The sequence below is a fragment of the Cupressus sempervirens genome, chromosome 6, assembly GCF_028749045.1.
Source record: "Cupressus sempervirens isolate cs-2001-9-10 chromosome 6, ASM2874904v1, whole genome shotgun sequence".
NCBI classification, from domain to species: Eukaryota; Viridiplantae; Streptophyta; class Pinopsida; order Cupressales; family Cupressaceae; genus Cupressus; species Cupressus sempervirens.
The window spans coordinates 22,058,373-22,077,435 of NC_143123.1; positions in this window are offsets into that span (position 1 = coordinate 22,058,373).

Below are 19,063 nucleotides of genomic sequence, written 5' to 3' on the forward strand. Positions count from 1 at the left end.
GATAGAACCAGAAGAAGGATGGAACCAGAAAATAAAGAGAAGCTAGTGGAAATGGAACAAGCACAAAGGGCCAGAGAAGAAAACTTCACAATTCCTTCAACTTAAAAGAACGTAAAGATTGTCGCAGAAATATAGAGGAAGCATAAGCCATCAAGAAAAAGATTAACATTCTAAAACATGAGATTCTACTCCTCCAGAGCGACATAGAAGACCAACTTATCATAGCAGAACAAATGCATACGGACCATGTATTAGCTACTAGCACAATTCCTAAAAATAGAAACTCTTCAGTAGAATCAAGAGATAGAACAATAAGTAAATCAGAAGAAAGAAAAAAGGAAGTGGAGGAAGAGAAATGAATAAAAATCAGCACAAGCAAGGAGAAATTGCAAGTAGTGAAAAGGAAAACCTGACTGGCAGAGAAACTATAAATACAAATGCACAAGTCCTAATCAACACTATTCCAACAACAGATTTAGAACAATGGAGCAATATTACCATCCGGAAAAAGTCTAAAAGGAAAAGTTACAAATTATGGTAGACACCTTCAAATGGCAAGGATATATTTGGTTCAGAAAGGAAAGAGAGTAATATCACAAAACAAGAAATGTTCAAGGAAACAATAATTCCCTTAGAAATTGAAAGTATCTTAGAGGATACAAATCTAACCAGTAGCGAAACAAACAATCTAGCAAAGCGACAGGAAAATGACATTCAAAAATGGGAAGAATTTGGAATCATGGAGGAAAGTCCATTGACAAAAAGCAAAGTAGTAGAAACAATAGAAATAGAGAAGGATGAAGGCAATACAGAGACAAAGGATGATGCAAATGTGAATCAATTCATCAATGAAATTCTTACAGAAGCCTTAGAAATGCCTGAAGAAATTAGTGAGCAGATAAATCTGAATAATCTTGAGATATCCATCAATCAAGATGGCATTAAAACACCAAAATGTGGAAAACCAAAAGCTAGAAGAGGAAGAAAATCCCTAAAAGAATTAAGGGAAGTTGCAGGTCAAGCAAAAGAACAAACAAAAATCAATGAAATCCTATAGACTGGGAAGGGGAAGATCCTTCCCAAGTCCCAATGAAGATTACAACTTGGAATGCTAGAGGCCTAAATGCCTCTAGCAAGAAACGCTTACTAAAGTGAAACTTAACAGCATTTGAATTAGAAATTATATTAATACACGAGACAAAATTAAACACAAAAGAAAGTAAAAAGTTGGGATTAAAATTAGGGCAATGGAAGTCAAAATATAAAGAATCAGATAGAGCCTCAGGTGGTCTTGGAATAATATGGAATCCAAGGAAAGTGATCCTTAATATGATGACTATAAACACCAACTAGATGGGATGTAGAGTATCAAGCCTAAAAAATAACATAGAATTCATATTAATCAATATATATATGGCCCTACTCCAACAATGGAAAAATTTATAGTATGGAATGGAATCAACACCTTCATTCATAATCACTGAGATATGACAATCTTCATAGGAGGTGACTTCAATGCAATAATGTCAAGAGAAGAAAAATACGAGGGACTACAAGGCACCTTGCAGGCTTCAAAAGAATTAAAAATTGGGCAGAAAGAAACATGTTAGCAAATATCCCAACAAAAAATGGGATTTTCAGTTGGAATAACAAAAGAAAAGATTTCAGCTATATCGCAGAAAAGCTAGATATATTCCTTTTCATGGGAATTTAAGTGTAATCAACATGGAGATCAAAGCTGATATGCTACCAATAATAGGTTCAGATCACTTCCATGTTACATTAAACATTATGGAACCAATAAAACCTATTAGAAACTCTTTTAAATGTGAAAAAATGTGGTTTTTAGACCAAAATTTCATAGGAAATATAAAGAAATGGTGGCAAGAAGAACATGTCCAAGGATAAAAAAATGTTCTATTTTGTAACAAAAATGAAAATACTAAAAATAAAATTAATATATTGGAATAAAACTCAATTCAACAACATATTCAAACAAAAAATCAACCTTGAAAAATGAAAAAAAATTGAACATAGAAGTTATTAAAAATGGAATGAATAACGAAAAATATATGGAAGAAAAAGAACTATTGGCAAAACAGGAAGACATCTTAGCAAAGGAGGAAGTATTTTGGAGACAAAAATCTTGGGAAAAATGGCTGGAAGAAGGTGACAGAAACACCAAACTCTTCCATAACAGTACTATACAAAATAGAAATTTTAGAAATATTACAAACATTAAAAACAAAGAAGGTAACATGGAAATAGATCCAAACAAGATAGCAAAAGAATTTGTGGACTACTTCAAAGACACTCAACAACTTTGATTCATCAAATCTAAAAACCCAAAAGGAAATGCTTAAAGTAATCCCTAAACTCATTTCTGAAGATGATAACAAATCTCTAAATAAACTCTTCACGTTAAATGAAGTTAAGACTACTCTCTTCAATATTAAACCTGAAAAATCACCTAGACCTGACGAATTCCAAACCTTCTTTTACCAAAAATGTTAGGATATAATTGGGGAAGATCTATGGGCTACAATTGAAGCCACCAAAAATGGTGGGGCACTACTCACAGAGATCAACCACACCTTTATCACATTAATCCCTAAAAAGAGTAATGCATAAAAACTTGGAGATCATAGACCTATTGCTCTTTGCAATACACTCTATAAATTTTTCTCAAAAGTTTTAGCAACTCATCTTAAAGCTTTCCTACCCAGACTGATTTCAGAAGAACAAATAGGATTTGTACCAGGGAGATCCATATTGGATGGGATTTCCATAAACCAAGAAACAATACACTCAGCATTAAAAAATAAGGAAGCATGTATGTTAATGAAATTGGATATCCAAAAAGCTTATGACAAAGTGGACTGGAGATTCCTATGTAAAAGTTTAGAAGCTTTTGGACTTTCGCATCAATGGATCAACCTTATTTACTAGTGCATCTCAACCCCTAAAATTTCTATACTAGTTAATGGTACCCCTGAAGGATTTTTAAGTATCACACGGGGTATCCAACAAGGGGATACTATATCACCCTTCCTCTTTATCATCATGGCTGAAACTTTTGGAAGATCTATTAAGCATGCCCAAAATATGACAAAGATCCAGGGTATAACGATAGCCAATAACATTGAAAATACCACACATCAACAATTTGTGGATGACACGATTCTAGTTGGGATTAGCTCTAGAACAAAAGCAAAAAACTACAAAAATATTATTAACAATTACACAAAAGCTTCAAGACAAATGATCAACACTGAAAAATTAGAAATCTTCTTCCTTAATACACTCAAAGAAGAGGAAACTTACATCTTTTCTCTTTTAGGCTATAAGAAAGGCACATTTCCACGTAAGTACCTTGGCATCTTTCTTGATAAAGATGCTAAACAGAACCAAGGATGGAATAATATAATAGAACGAATAAACAAACAAACAAAAGCTTGGAATGGAAAATGGCTAACAAAAGCTAGAGGAACCATTGAAATCAAAGTAGTGCTTACAACACTACCCACAAATCAACTATCATGCCTCTAAATTCCTAAAAACATCAATGAAAAAATTGAAGCAAAACTAAGAGACTTCTTCTGGAAAGGAATAGAACACAAAAATAAAGTTACCTTAATTTACTGGGAAAAATTTTGCAGACCAAAATAGCAGGAGGATTAGGAATAAAAGATTTAGAATCACAAAACGAAGCTCTAAGGGCCAAACAAGTTTGGCAAATGCTTCAAGAAAGAGATAGCAAATGGGCCAAAATTCTATACAACAAATATCTAGACTCTGGAGATTACACCTTAGTTCTTAAAACCAAAAATCCCCCTAAAGGCTCTATTAACTAGAACTTTATACAAAAATGTTGTCCACTAATATCTAAATATGTAACCTAGGACTTAGGAAGAGGAGATAAAGCCCTCTTTTGGGAGGACTCGTGGAATGGAATCCCCTTCTTAGATTCGTATAATTTCTCCAATAACTTTAAAAACACCCTATCAACAATTTGGGGAACTAAAGTTGCAGATTATATGTATTTTGATCATACCTTCCACTAGAAGAACAAGTAAAGTTAGAGGGTATACTCAAAAATCGTCCTATTTATTATCACAATGGAGAAGATAAGTTCATATGGGCAACATCAAATGGTGTAACCTATAGAGTGAAGGCAAGATATAAGCTAATCATCGACTCCCAAAGATGGGATGAGATAAATATACCTATGAACCTCTATTGGGATCCAGCGGGACTTCCAAAGGCAGGAATCTTCCTACGGGTGGTAGTCCAGAACAAAATCCTTACAAGAAACAAGATAAGGAAATTGGGTTTTGAAGGTCTAACAAGATGTGTACTTTGTAAAGAAGCTTCAGAAACAATTGAATGCCTTCTTTACCAATGGAAATACTCTAAAGAATGTTGGAACTGGCTCAAGGGGAAACTTAACTGGAATCCCCACCCCCCACCTAGGGATTGGCAATATCACCTCTCGGGTTGGCCTATAGATAGGGATAAAAAAGTGTATGATAAAATATGGAATATCACCTCATCCATTCTAGTCTGGGAGATATGGAAAGAAATAAATAGAAGATTATTTAACAATACTAAAATGAAAACACCCTTACTTGTTAACAAAATCAAAATTAGCATAACAAAAGTCATGAATAATTATCTGAGAAGAATAACTAATGAAGAAGGCTCACTCTAAAAATGGGACGCAGAAATAAAAAAGAATTGACATCACTTAAATAACCCTCCACTGTATATCAAAACAAAGAATAACATAGCTAGAAAGGAATGCAAGTGGGAACCACCTCCATAAGGTTGGCTAAAACTCAATTTCAATGGAGCTTCTCAAGGAAACCTAGGGGTCTCAGGAATTGGTTTCATTTTAAGTAATGACTCAGGAGAATGGATACTCAAAAGAGAAAAACCCTTGGGTATAACCTCTAATAACATCATCGAACTAGAAGCAGTACATGATGGCCTCATATGCTGCAATAAATTTAAAAAAAATAAAAATTGAAGGAGACTCCCAGATAATTTTTAATGCTCTAAGGAATAAGAAGCACACCAAATTGGATGATAAATTATAAATTAGAAAATGCAATTAAAACAATAGATAAATTGGAAGAAGTAATTATAAAACATGTTTACAAAGAAGGAAGCATAGAAGTCGATCTTCTAGCTAACAAAGGCACTGATGGCAATGATATCCTACTAACAATCCCTGATAATGACTTCTTAACAAGAATTTAAAATCATAAAGTGGTATATCACTTTCTACTGCCTATAAATGGCTTGTCTGATTCTCTTATTAATGGCTCCGGACATGACTAGTATTGGTCATAGTATGACTATTAATTGTCCTTTTTTAAAAATCTGCAACTCTTGCCAATATGTTATGATTATTCCTATATTTGACAACAATATATTGACAGAACAATTAAATCAATTAAACTAATGATATTCATGGACTAATATCTTCACCTAGATCAACAGTTTACGAATGTTGGCATTAATTGGTTAAGATGATTAAGTTCCTGAACTTTATTCAAAATCATTTAGTACTAATTAGAAATTGGATGTATAAACTGCTTGTTTCCATCTAACATATCGGTTTTTAATAATACATACATTCTACAAATACTAATCTAAAGAGTGAATATTCTCCTTTTAACATTGTAGGAACAATAGCCTCCCCATCAAAACAAGAACAATTTGGTGGAATTTTCTTAGGAAAACAGTATTATATGACAATTTTGTAAGAATTCACCTTAGGGAAAAATCACCCAAGATCAAGGAACTCAAGCACAAGTAGTATGATCAGAATAACAATATCAACTGAATTGATGTAATGGCATGTACAAGTACACTAGGAGTGTTTGTATATAAAGGCCTCTGCAATGCTTCTAAAATGTCTAAGAGTCAGCACACTGATAAGTCTTACAACCAAACACATATCCACCAGGAGTGGATTATCCTCCATTAAGCATAGAAGTATGTGTGATGATGAGAGGATAAGCCTACAAAGGTGTAGCACGTAAAATTATGTTGTAGACACCATGTGCTTAATTAAGAGTGCAAATAACTATATTGTCAATATGACAACTTAGTTAATTATGCAAACTCCAGTGTTGTAGACACCATGTGTTGAATTAGAGTTGCTTACTCCTGTGTTGTCAACATAACAACTCATAAGAGTATGCAAACTCCTAAGTGTCTCACTAATAAATAATAAAATAATACTTTGACCTAAGTAAACTTAAGTAAAGTGTAATAAGTAAATATGTATTTACACCAACACCCCCCCTTAAGTGCAACTTAGGGGAATGCACTTAAGCTTATGAAAGCTAGTATGAAAATGCAAGATGGGTCCCAGCTACTAGGCAATGTTAGGTACCCATGTACAAAGCAATACAATATCTCATAAAGTGAAGATAGAAGGAAAACCCCATGGGAAAAACCCTCCCCCAAAAAGAGAGATGAAAAATCAAGATGCATGGATGGATGAAGTAATTAAGACCTCCCCCTCTCCCCCCCCGCCCCCATTATGACATACATCAATTATATACAATAGAGAAGTATGAGAAGAACACAATCCCAAAAGAGGAAAAGGTCCCCAAAAGAGAGAAGAAGAAAGGAGACAAGGTAGTCCCTTTCCCCTCCAAAGTAGAATGTTGATCAGTGATAGCTACTCCAATGTAGAAGCTGATCCATGACTGTTAAATAATGTTCCTCCCCTTTGGAAGAAATAATATCATAGGTACAAATGAGATGCTTCCCCAATGTGTAGAAAGAATCCTAATGATGAATGGTGTCTCTGAAACCTGCTCAATTATCCCTATCCCAATACTGACTGTCACCCCTTCCAATGCTGTTGAAAAGAATAATGTCAGATCTAGCAAGGATGGATGTAGAACCTGTCCCAAAGAACCAATTGTCTCCTCAAATGATAAAGAGACTTCCTACAACTACTATACATAAGGATCCACAATCATATCAACCTGTGAAGACTAATCATGTAGAGAATAGATAGGAGGGTCAGAGTGAGCCCTCCCAACAACTAAAGAAGGATCTTCTTCATCAAAGAGAAGATGTATATCATTAATGATGTCTCCCAAATCTACAATGTGTGACTCCACAAACAAACCTAAAATATTTGTTATGTAGTCATCTCCTGTTGTTGGAATTTGAAGACAAGGTGTACCCAACTGTACTGAATGACATGGACCTATCACTGTAGCAACGTATGCATGTGGAATATGTTGATGCTATGACCTCTTACTGCAACTATCAATAGGACCCCATATATCTGAATCTGTTGAATCATTATCACTGGTGTCACTACCAGTTTCCACAATGTATGAAGTATGAAGAAGATTAGAGGATAAGCTAGGTGAACATTCCTCTCTACAAAAATCTCATGAGTCTCAGGATCCATTAGTCTATATGCCTTAACATTTTCTTCATATCTGATGAAAGTACAAGGCCTTGGTGGTGGTGCCTTGCATTCCCTAGAAGATATGTTTGCCCATGCTGGACAACCAAAGACTCTGAAGTGTTTCACAACTGGTTTTATGTCGCATCATGCCTCAAAAGGAGTCTTTCCATCTAAGGCATTATGAGGAGACCTATTAAGTATGTGATTGGCACTGCTTATAGCTTCAACTTCAAGTGATGGATCAAGAGACTTGGCTGGAATCATGCAACTTGTCATAGACTTAAGAGTTCTAATCCTCATTTATGAAACACTTGTCTTTTGCAAACTAAATGCTATTGGATTCTGAAGATCAATACCCTCAAGTTTACAAAAGTCTTTAAGTCTTGAGTTCACATATCTGCTTTCATTGTACATACAAAGAACCTTGATGCCTTTCCTTGATTGCTTTTCAACATGACTCTTGAAGGCTAGAAACTTATCAAACACTTCATTCTTATGCTCAAGAAAGTAGACCCATGTGCAGCGTGAAAAGTCATCAATGAAAGTGAGAATGTAGCAACCCCTGCTAACTAATGCTACTACAAAAAGACCTACTAGAACCATGTGAACCAACTAAAGAACAACCGATGCTCTTGAAGACTTCCCTTTATCAATCTTCTCTTCTAGATGCATATCCTTGGAACAAGTTGAACATTCACCTTTAGAAAAATTGATTGTAGGTAGACCTTTGACCATATTGTTTGAGCTAAGTTGATGAAGATAGAAAAAGGCAAGATGACCATACCACTCATGCCATAATGTACTTTGTGAATGAAATTGAGTCAACAAGGCATGTGAAGAGACTTAGGCACAAAGTGGGAGAAAGAATAAAGCCTTTTGTGATGATTGAATTTACCCATTACAACCAATGAATCATTTTTGAGATTGTGCACCATTACTGAATCAGGAAGGAACTCGACTTTATTTCCATCTCCATAGTGAGTGATTTGGTAGATTGAAAGGAGATTAGAGCTAAGGTTGGGAACATAGAGAACTTCTTTAAACTCCCCATTTTCCATCTCAACTTGTCCTTTCCCTTCAACTTCCATTTTTGTATCATCTCCTAAAAAGATGTGTGGTACCCTAGACAACTTCAATGAAGAAAAGTCTCCTTTTGAAGAACCCATATGATATGAGGCACCTGAGTCAAGAATCCACTCTGCTAAAGAACTTGAACCGGCCATAAGTGCTTGCCCTTTCCCTTTGAAGTGGGCGGAGTTGAATCCTTGGAAGCATTTGGCACATTGATTTTGTTCTTCTTGAGTGGGTTTCCAACTCATCGATTCTCTTAGTCTTGCAATGATGCTCATCATGATTCGGTTTCTTGGAATATGCACAAAAAAATTTGTCCTTCTTATCATTGTTTCCCTTCTTGTTGGAAGAAGAATTGCCTTACTATGAGGAGGAAGATTGTTGTGTCCCTGATTGTGATTTTTGCTTCCACTACTTTTTCTTGCTCTTGGTAGAACTTTTGCCACTTTGATTTGATTGGTTCTCATGAGTAGCCACCACTGCTTTGGTTGTTGATGACTTGAGAAATCCCATATCCATCAACTTGGATTGTTCCAACATCAAAATTTCTACAAATGCATCAAATGTAGGCTTAGTGAAGGCACTTCCCATGGTCAACCTGTGAGTGTTGTAACTCGACACAAAAGATGCATACTCTGAAGGTAGCCTCTTCAAAATGTGATGAATCAAGCGATCATCCTTCATGGGATTACCACAACCTTTAAGTAGTGCTCTCAATTCATTGGATTTGTTGATATAGTCTTGAATTGTGTCAAAATTCTTAGGATCCAAGAGAAGTAGTTCATCCTCAATCTGGTATCCCTTTTCCTCATCCACCTTACCATACAACCCTTCAAGTTTGTCCCAAGCAGGCTTGGCTTCCTTAAAGCTAGAAATGTGGAAGAAGAGATCTCTATGAACACAACTCCTGATAATTCATAAAGCTTGGTTATCTTTGATTTTCCAATCAACTAGTGTGTGTGGCATCAGTGGGTTTGGTAATTGTACCATCTACATATAAATTTAAACCTTTTTCCATTAATCTACTCCATACAATATCTTTCCATGTAGTATAATTGTGTGAAGTTAAAAGTGGAGTTTTAGGTGAACCCATGATGCAAAAAATGAAAAAGAGCACAAAAGAGAGACACGAGAACACAAGAGACACCCCCCCATTCACTCAATCAAAAGACCTCCCCCAAAATGATGTTTTTTGCACTTTATATGCAGTGCATGTACAATAGGCCACTTGTCAAAATGTACAAATTGGACTTCTAATTTTGTTGTTTACAACTGCCTTTTGAGGCTCAAATCTATCATTAAGTATTGTAGCTCAGATGTACAACAATTTTGAAAAGTAATCAAAATAATACAATGTAGAAAAGGTCCTAATTTTGAAAGTGATATTTTTGTCCACACAACCCATAATTTGATTGTAGATCTAAAAAGTAGACAAAAAATTAAGCACTTAAAAAAAATAGAACATGAAAACATGTCCAGATGAGCCCGTACAAAGCATTTGAAGTTGTAAAATGCAAGATTGGATAGGTACAGTCACCAAAAAATGCAATTTCTGACAAATTCATGCACCAAAACTAGAAAAAAATAACACAATTAAAAAGTTCAAAAAATTCTACCCAAAACAAAAAATAATTGCACTTGATTTGGAGTCCAGATGACTAAGATATGGCCTCCCAAAGTTGGACTATCAAATCAAAGCTACACTTGGAGAGGGGTCTTGTCAGCAAAAAAACTAGGTTAAGTTTGATGGTCAAATGGCCATCATAGCAGTTCAATTTTGCTAGGGAATGATGGTCAGATGACCATCAAATTTAGCATAGTAAAATGCCGACATTAGTGAAAAATCCCCCTTGTTGACGTGGCAGGATGACTATGCATACAAATGGATGACATCACTATGTACAGACGATACAGCCTGTGATGTGGCAAGGTACACTGTCTACTAACTATATGGTATGACCAAGTGAGGTGTTGGGTGAGGTGTCTCCAATGTGGCATGTACAACATGCACTGATGTGGATACTAACAAGCTACTGAGGTCACCATGCTGGATGGAGTGGGTCCATGTCCAACTATCATCTGAGGTGGCACCAACGGAAGGAGTCAGTCCACGTGGAGGGGTCACTAGAAATCTGTAGCAAGGATGGCGAGTGGGGGTCCACGTAGCTAGGGTCTGTGTTGCTATGAAAGTCATGCCTTGTGTAGTTGTGCTGGTAGAGTCTGCATGGGTGAGTGAGCTATTGCCACATGGTGACTCTGAAGCTGCAACTGGGCCGAAGAAATGGAGAGTGCAAAGAGCCGCCAGGAGTTGATAGAACCATATTATATGTACACAACTCCCAAAAAATCCTAGAGACTAAACTATCATAGAATTGTCTTTGTTTTGCTCCTTAAAATTATTTCTATCTTTATGCATTGCTACTGTTGAAGACACCTATAATTCAACATTGTAGTAAATATTAGTATTATGGGCATTTAATATTAAGTACAAGTATAGGAATATAAGTAACATATGAAACTAAATTTAAAGCATATAATGAACATATGAAACCTTGTTGTGAGTTAGTATTACCTAGTGAAATGTTCCTAAAGGGTCATCTCTCTGCTCAAGGGTCTCCAATAGGGCTATGTGATCAGCATTACTAATAGTAAAAAGTTCTTTTACTTTTGGTCTTCCTTGATGCTTCAACAACTTTAGATTTTATTCTATAATAAGATGTGAATATATGAGAATTGTTGTGTGCTCTTTATAGTCTTCAAATGTGAGAATTCCATTCTTTTAAAGCATGTATGTCCACAACCATGTTCCAAAAACAAAAATTGAACTAGTAGGATATGTGAATCCATCATCATCTATAATCAGTTGTGCAAGCTTTTGTTTACCTCTTACACAATGTGATAACCAATAGTCTTATTTCTCATCATTCCCCTGTGGTGTAACCAATGCAAAGATCTGTCCTAGCTAAAGAATATATGATAGATGGTTATGGTAAACAAAAATTTCCATGTCATCATTTTTTATAGAGAACACGAGGGATAATAGAGTGATGTAATATGGAGCCCATGTATCCACCCACTCATTCAACTCACAGTGATCCCAATCACACTGAAAACAACTAGGAAAAAAACAAGCTAGTTATTGTGTTCAAATGGTCCATGTACTACAATCAGAGCTATGGAATGAATGCATCTTTTAAAAATCTTTGACTGTAGCACAATCCAATCTATCACCTAAGGAACCCTCCTCAACCAACCAAAAGAACCTACACACTATTGAATCAAGAGTCCCCTCATTTGTGATGTAATGCAAATAATCCCTCAAATAGAATCAACAGACAGTGGGGTGTGAAGAATAAAAAATCAATCTAATTTTTGAAAATCTGTAACTGAAACCTTGTACATGACCTTCTCCATACTTCAATTCCTCATCAATTATCCTCCAATGTACACTTGATGACTCAAATGCTCTCAATTTCATATGGTTGCAGCACCATATGATATTCTACAATCTTTCAAGTAGATAAGTTGACATTCTATGAATCTAGGATTCAGACTAATACAATGATATTGAGCTTCTTGATACCTATGTACTCACATTGAACATTCATGTAAAGTTACAATGATAGGGTCTTGAACATATGCTAACTTTGTTAAAATAACAATTTGTAAAAAACCCCTTTAACATTCATGCATGAGGTAAGAAGATCTTATTAAATTATAATTACAAATATGTGAATATACTAGCAAAGAAGCTGACAGAGCATGCACACGATACACAAAAAATGAATCACATTTATTTACCACCAATTTTGCACCGTGTTCTTTAAACCTCATTATGCTAGTTCACGATCACTTCCACAGTTATTGACTCTTGTTATCATTGCACTCAATCTCTCTTTTCTATTGCAGTCAGTTTCAATAACCGCACAACCCCCAATGTTATCGATCTACAATTCCATTCTATAACATTGCAATCGGGTTGCACCCTCTATCATTACATGTTGACTCCTTCCTTTCTTTGCACAATGATCTCCTCTCTCCTCATTACCATTGGGTTTCTATCTATTATCAAGCCCGTACCCTCTAACTGCCATGCCTCCCCTTAATGCAAATGTATTAGACCTTATTGGATTGGCTTTGTCGTTCCCTTCCAACTTGGGCCTTCTTTCCCTCCTTATCAGATTTTTCATCCCCCTTTTCAACAAGCCGGATCCTCATCAAAAGAAAACCCACCATTACTAAAAACCACCTAACCACTGACTTTTCACTAATTTAAAACTAACTAAGCTAATTCTAAAAATTGATGCCAATTCCCTGTAATCAGTCCATTTCATGGATCAAATCTAATTTAGTTGCCATCGATTCCTATCTTGAATACCCACATAAGACCATTAAATGTATATTTGGATCCTACAATCCCCTATAATGATCTAGAAAGTCTCAGTACAATATCAGTTTTACCATAGGTAGGTGATCATCTGAAAATTGAATTAGGTCTCTCGATGCTCTTCTAATGCTCCTGCATCACTGCGGTAATGTAGGCATACACCAATAAACTATGGTACAAACATCAAGAAATTTTATTGTTGAAATCTTCATTTTCTCCTTCACTAGAGCTCTCTTCACACATGCGCCCACTCCAACATACTCCCCTTTCCCATGTCCAAACTAAAAAAAACTCCAAATATGAGGTACAATCAATAGAGAACGGAGAACGGCAGAGAACAGAGTTTGGACTAACAGAGCGAGAGACATCCGGGCCTAATGGAGCGAGTTCTCGTGGGTCTCTACTACAGTGGGGGCGTTTTCACTTGCTTGTCTTTTTGCAGGAAATGAGGGAAGAGGAAGCAGATGTGACCCGTTAAAGAGGAATTTGGGTGTTGAATTTCAATTTCTATTCAATAGCGTGCAGCAGCCAAGGTAGGGCCAGCGACAACGACAATCAGTGCAAGGGAAGATTTGGTTTGGTCAGCAGGTTTGGCAACCAGTGGGCCCATTCATCCAGTGCTAAAGGCTTTGCTATTACTAGTGGGTCCATATTTGCAAGATTCCAGAGGTAGATCCCAGGTATGCCTTTTCCCTTATTCTTACCTCTTACATTTCATTCTACACCTATTTAGGCTTCCTGTATTACTTCTCCTGGCTTTGGTAAATTTACAATGGTAAAACTACATAAAGAATCTATATCAAGGCACTAGTAGGTACGATATGGTCCCCATGGAAGGAACAAACGAGGAAATCATAGAAACACCTGCAAAGAAGACACTTGTACAAGTATCATTGATTGATCAACCAAAGATAATAGAGGCACATCCAGAACTAGGTGGGTCCACCTTGCAAAACATAGGATCTGTCAGTAACAGGGTGGCAGAGAATTTGATAGTCAGGGCACCTGTAACAGTAGAACAACAAACTAATCTAGGAGAAGCTACGAAACACAATGACATCCCTGGTAACAGTGGCTTGATCCTGACATACGGGGATAGTTTAATGCACAACAACAAGTGGAATCAAGGGAGCTTCCTCATTCTTCTAGGACCCTCAACCGTACACGTGAGTTCATTCAATCTTGGACAGACAAATGGTAATTTACCCACAAACACTTTGAGCCTCTCACAAGCCAGTGGAACACCCATATGAGGAAACTACACCTATGTGAACGCCAAGCAATATAAAAGAATAATTAGGCAGAGAAAGATACGAAAGTTTAAAAATGCAAAAAGAGGGAAGTTAGCAGCTTTACTTTCGAAACTGATTCCACATACCTCAGACAGCTCAAGGGAGGGAGAAATAAATTTGAGGTCGACTGAAATCTCTAAAACAATTAAGAAGTTTGATAATATCAGATATATTAATGACAAAGAGAAGACAAATAATTCTCAAGTGATAGACACAGTGGAAGATGGGCTGCCAAATAATTATAGCCCCACAAGGACACCTATGATGTGGTATCTAGACATCTTTGTGAACGATTTGGTAGCTATGAAAGAAAGGGTGTGGGCACTTGAAGAGAGGAGCCAGATAGAAAGTATCACAATGAAAAGAGTTACTGAGGATAACTGGAAATTGGCAGTGAAGGTCAAGTCACTTAGAGAATAAATTCAAAAATTGCAATTTAATATGGAAAAAGGAGAATATGAATTATTATTGTTAAAGAAAGAAGTACGAGAAAAGAGGACAACAACAAGTACTACGGGAGAAGGAGAGGCTACATAAGGAGATAAAAATTTGCAAATGAAAAATATACAAGATGCCATGGCCAATATGGAAATAAAAGAGAATCAACTCAGAGAACAAATTGAAGAAGTTAGATCATGGGCTAACATAGTAAAGGGACCAATAAACACTCCTATTGACAACATAGAAAAGCAAGTTCGAAGACAGATTAGAGAGGAAAAAGAAAGAAATGAGAAAGCAAAAAATATCGTCGTCAAAGGGCTACGAGACTATGGAGAACAGGAGAAAACAATGGATTTAGTTAAAGACTTCTTTAAAGACCAATTAGACTGGCATGGAACAATCATACAAGCAAAAAGAATCGAAAAATGGATTAGAGGAGGCAAAGACAGACATGTTAGAGTGACAATGAGAAATACAGAAGATAAAAACAACATTTTCAGCAAGAGGTAGTTTCTTAGAGGCACACACATATATCTCGATGATGACCTCACCGTAACTCAGCAAGAAGAAAGGAGGCAGGAATGAGAAAAAGTGAAAACAGCAAGAGATAACAGCAAGTGGGCGTGGCTACAAAATGGCAAAGCCCAAATCAGCGACAAAATCACACGCAATAAATAGGAACTCGAGCCCACCCAAGAACATTTAACTATAGTTAGCTGGAACTGTAGAGGTTATCCTTGGAGAAGAGGACTTGGGTTAGGGTCAATAGCTAAAGATAATGACATCATTATGCTTACCGAGACACATGAGCATGATGGATGTAGGGTTCCAGATTTTGAAGGGTATAAGAAGGTATCACTGTGGAATGAAAAGATAGATAATGGTAAGGGGCATGGAGGCATTACTGTTCTAATAAAAGAAACTTGGAGCAGATTAGTAAACTTAGAGAAAGAAGATGTAAACAAGCAATATATTTGGATTAAAATAACAGAGAATCAGATTTCTACAAGGGTGGTTGTTTGTTACTTCACCCCAAAAGGCTCAAAAATGTATAAAAAGCATAGATTGGATCGAGAAGACCCATTTGCTACACTCAAAAAAGACATAGCAGCTTTCAACTCTCTAGGGGAAGTAATGATAATAGGGGATTTCAATGCTAGAACATCAAACAACCAAACTCTCAATCTTAAGGAGAGTTAAAATGAAAGCAGAGACCCAATTTGGCTTGAAGAAGAAGGGACACAAAAATGGGAAAGATCTTCACAGGATAGCATGGGAAAGATTAATCATTTTGGTGCGGAATTACTAGGTTTATGCTGCCTATATAAGATGGTCATATGTAATGGTTTGGAAAAGTGGCCTAAATCAGGTGGAATCACATGCAAAAGATACAATGGACAAAGTGTTGTTGACTATGTAATATGCTCGCAAGAATATGTCGCAAAGATAATTAACTTTGAGATAGAGGACTGCCCCATGCAGCTAAAATCTGATCATAACCCCATCTTGATAAGGGTGGCCACTCACTTTAAAGATCAACATATTGTCCCAAAACCTTTACAAAAGAGGAAGATGATTCCGATTGGCAAAGTTTTAATGACATAAGAAAACCAGGCTACCTTCCAAAACTCTCTTTTGCGGCTGTCTAGGTTTCCAAGAAACCATCTTGAGTCTGATAAACATCATTTCATGGACAAGAATAATCTTGTTCTTACTATCATTAAAGCACTGGAGGAGTGTAAAAGATCTAGGGCCACAAGAGAAGCCAAGAACACTTTTCCGGCCAATCCGTGGTTTGATGAGGAATGCAAAACAACAAAAAGAAATTGGAAAAAGAACATAAATAAAGAAAGTAGAAAGGAGTATGATTAGCTAATTAAAAAGAAGAAAGGAGAGTATGTAAACAAGAGAAGAATCGAGTTGATTAATCTTGGTAAAAACAACCCCAGAAAGTTTTGGAAAGAACTTCAACAGAGAAAAATTCAGATAGAGAACAACATAATAGGAACCAAATGGTTGGAATATGCCAAGACTCTCTACGAGTGTGATCTAGGAGAATGTAGAACCATGGAAATAGAGAATACAGGGGAGTTATTCAGCGAAAAGGATATTATCCAAGGCATAAGGAGGTTAGCTGCCGGTAAAGCGCAAGATATAGATGGGCTTCAAGCTGAATACTTAAAATGGGGTGTTGAAACCCTCACACCACACATCACTAAAATTTTCAACAGTATCAATAGAGAAGGTTTCCCTGTAAAATGGACAACAAGTGTGGTGATCCCACTCCACAAAAGTGGAGATATAAATAATCCTTCTAATTACCGAACCATCATGATCAATCCACTATTTAGCAAGTTATTTGGCAGCTTGGTAGAATAAAAAATCAGCAATTGGGCTGAAATGGAAGGCAAACGTGCAATAGGGCAAGCAGGCTTTAGACCAAAACACTCTACTATAGATCATGACTTCACTCTTAGACACTTGATTGAGAAAGTTTGGGACACTCCGGGGAATGAGGCTTTTTGTTGTTTCGTGGACTTTAAAAAAGCATTCGACACAGTGCCACACAATAAATTATGGGATAGAATGGAAGAGTTGGAAGTTCCTAAAGAACTTAGGTCAGCGGTTTACAGATTATATGAGTAGGTCAAAGCTAAAATCAGAATGACAGAAGGGCTATGAGAAAATTTTGACAGCAACATCGGGGTTAAGCAAGGGTGTCCACTATCTCCAACATTGTTTGGGCTCTATATTGACAGGTTAGAAGAGTGGATAAACAAGACCAATGGTGAGGGGGTGCAGCTGGCCCACTTTGCGATAAGATTGCTCTTATATGCAGATGATCTCATAATTTTTGCTAGAACAGCTAAAGGTTTGAAAGAGCACTTGACAACACTAGAAATTTTTTTTCATGAAGTAGGAATGCAAGTTAACACTAGCAAAACCAAAATTATGATCTTCTCGCTGAAGAAGAATAGGAGCATACAAGATGAGTTTCTATTTGAAAATAGACCACTTGAGATTGTGGAAGAGTACAAATACTTGGGCATCGATTTTCATAACAAACTCAATTGGGATACTTGCATATCAAAAAGGATCCAAGGGGGCTGGAAGGCATTATACTCTTTACAAAACAAGTGTAAGAACGTAGAATTATGGGATTGGATGACCATGAAAACTCTTTTTGGTTTGCTAGTCACTCTGATTATTCTATATGGATGTGAAGTGTGGGGAGGTAGTATGTCTGAACAGAAATGGCGGCAAGTAGAAAGAATTCAAAAACACTTCATCACATGCAATCTTAAAGTCAAGACCACAGTTCCGTATGAGATCCTCTTGGAGGAGGTGGGTTCCTTTCCATTAGAGGTTGTTGCTTTGGTCGAGATGATAAGCTACTTAAGGAAAACCCAAGGGCTGGAAACACATCATTGGCCCAAGTTGATCATAGAGGAAAAACTTGTGAGGTGAAAAAGCACATGGATGAAGCAAAATGACAAATGGATGCGAAAATGGGATATCAACATCCAAACTTGCCCGGATAACATTATAGAAATAAAAAAGTTTGTCAATGAAAAATTTTGCAATATTTTGTGGACAAGACGCATAGGGCAGAAAAAATCTTATTACATTAAAGAATTTAATCCCACTTCTAGTCATGATGAAAAGGCCTATATAAGAGCACCTATTAACTGGAAAGCAAAAATGTTGATGGCACAACTTTGAACTAGTTCACATCAGTTGCGATGTGAAACTGGTCGGTGGCAAGTTCCAAAGGAAGAGTGGGTAGACAGAACATGTTTATTTTGTAATATGGGAATAGTTGAGACAGAGCAACACTTTGTCAAAGACTGCCTAGCTTACAATGACATCAGATCTGGTTATACAAAAATACTGCAGAACAAGGACTTCAACTATTTATTTGAGGAAGATCAAGTGAAGAGAGCAGCGAATTTGATTACCAAACTTCAGAGAAGGAGAGACAAGTTAACCGAAACTTTACAACTGACTAGTTTCACTCCTAACTCGGGAGGGTGATTGCATGGGTCCCATAGACTACTTTAGTCTCGTGGATGTCATTAAAATCTTTCATATCATATCATATCAATCATCTTTACATGAATTCTAAACAATCAATAAAACATGTGAACATTCTTGATTTGACTTTTGTAATTATATGACCAAATGAGATGTCTATCCATAGTAATATCATGTTTTTGCAAGAACTCAAAATAATTCTCAAAACAATGTTGGGTAAACTCGTGAGAGTGAGATCCACCGTTGTTCATATAAAAGTGGGACTCTCTAGTTATCTTTCAGTTATCTTCCGCACTATTAGAGGCATGCCTATATGTTATGTGGACAAAAATAGCAATCTGAATGGAGTTCTAATATTCAGATTTTGTGTCATTTAGAGTTGTAATGTAT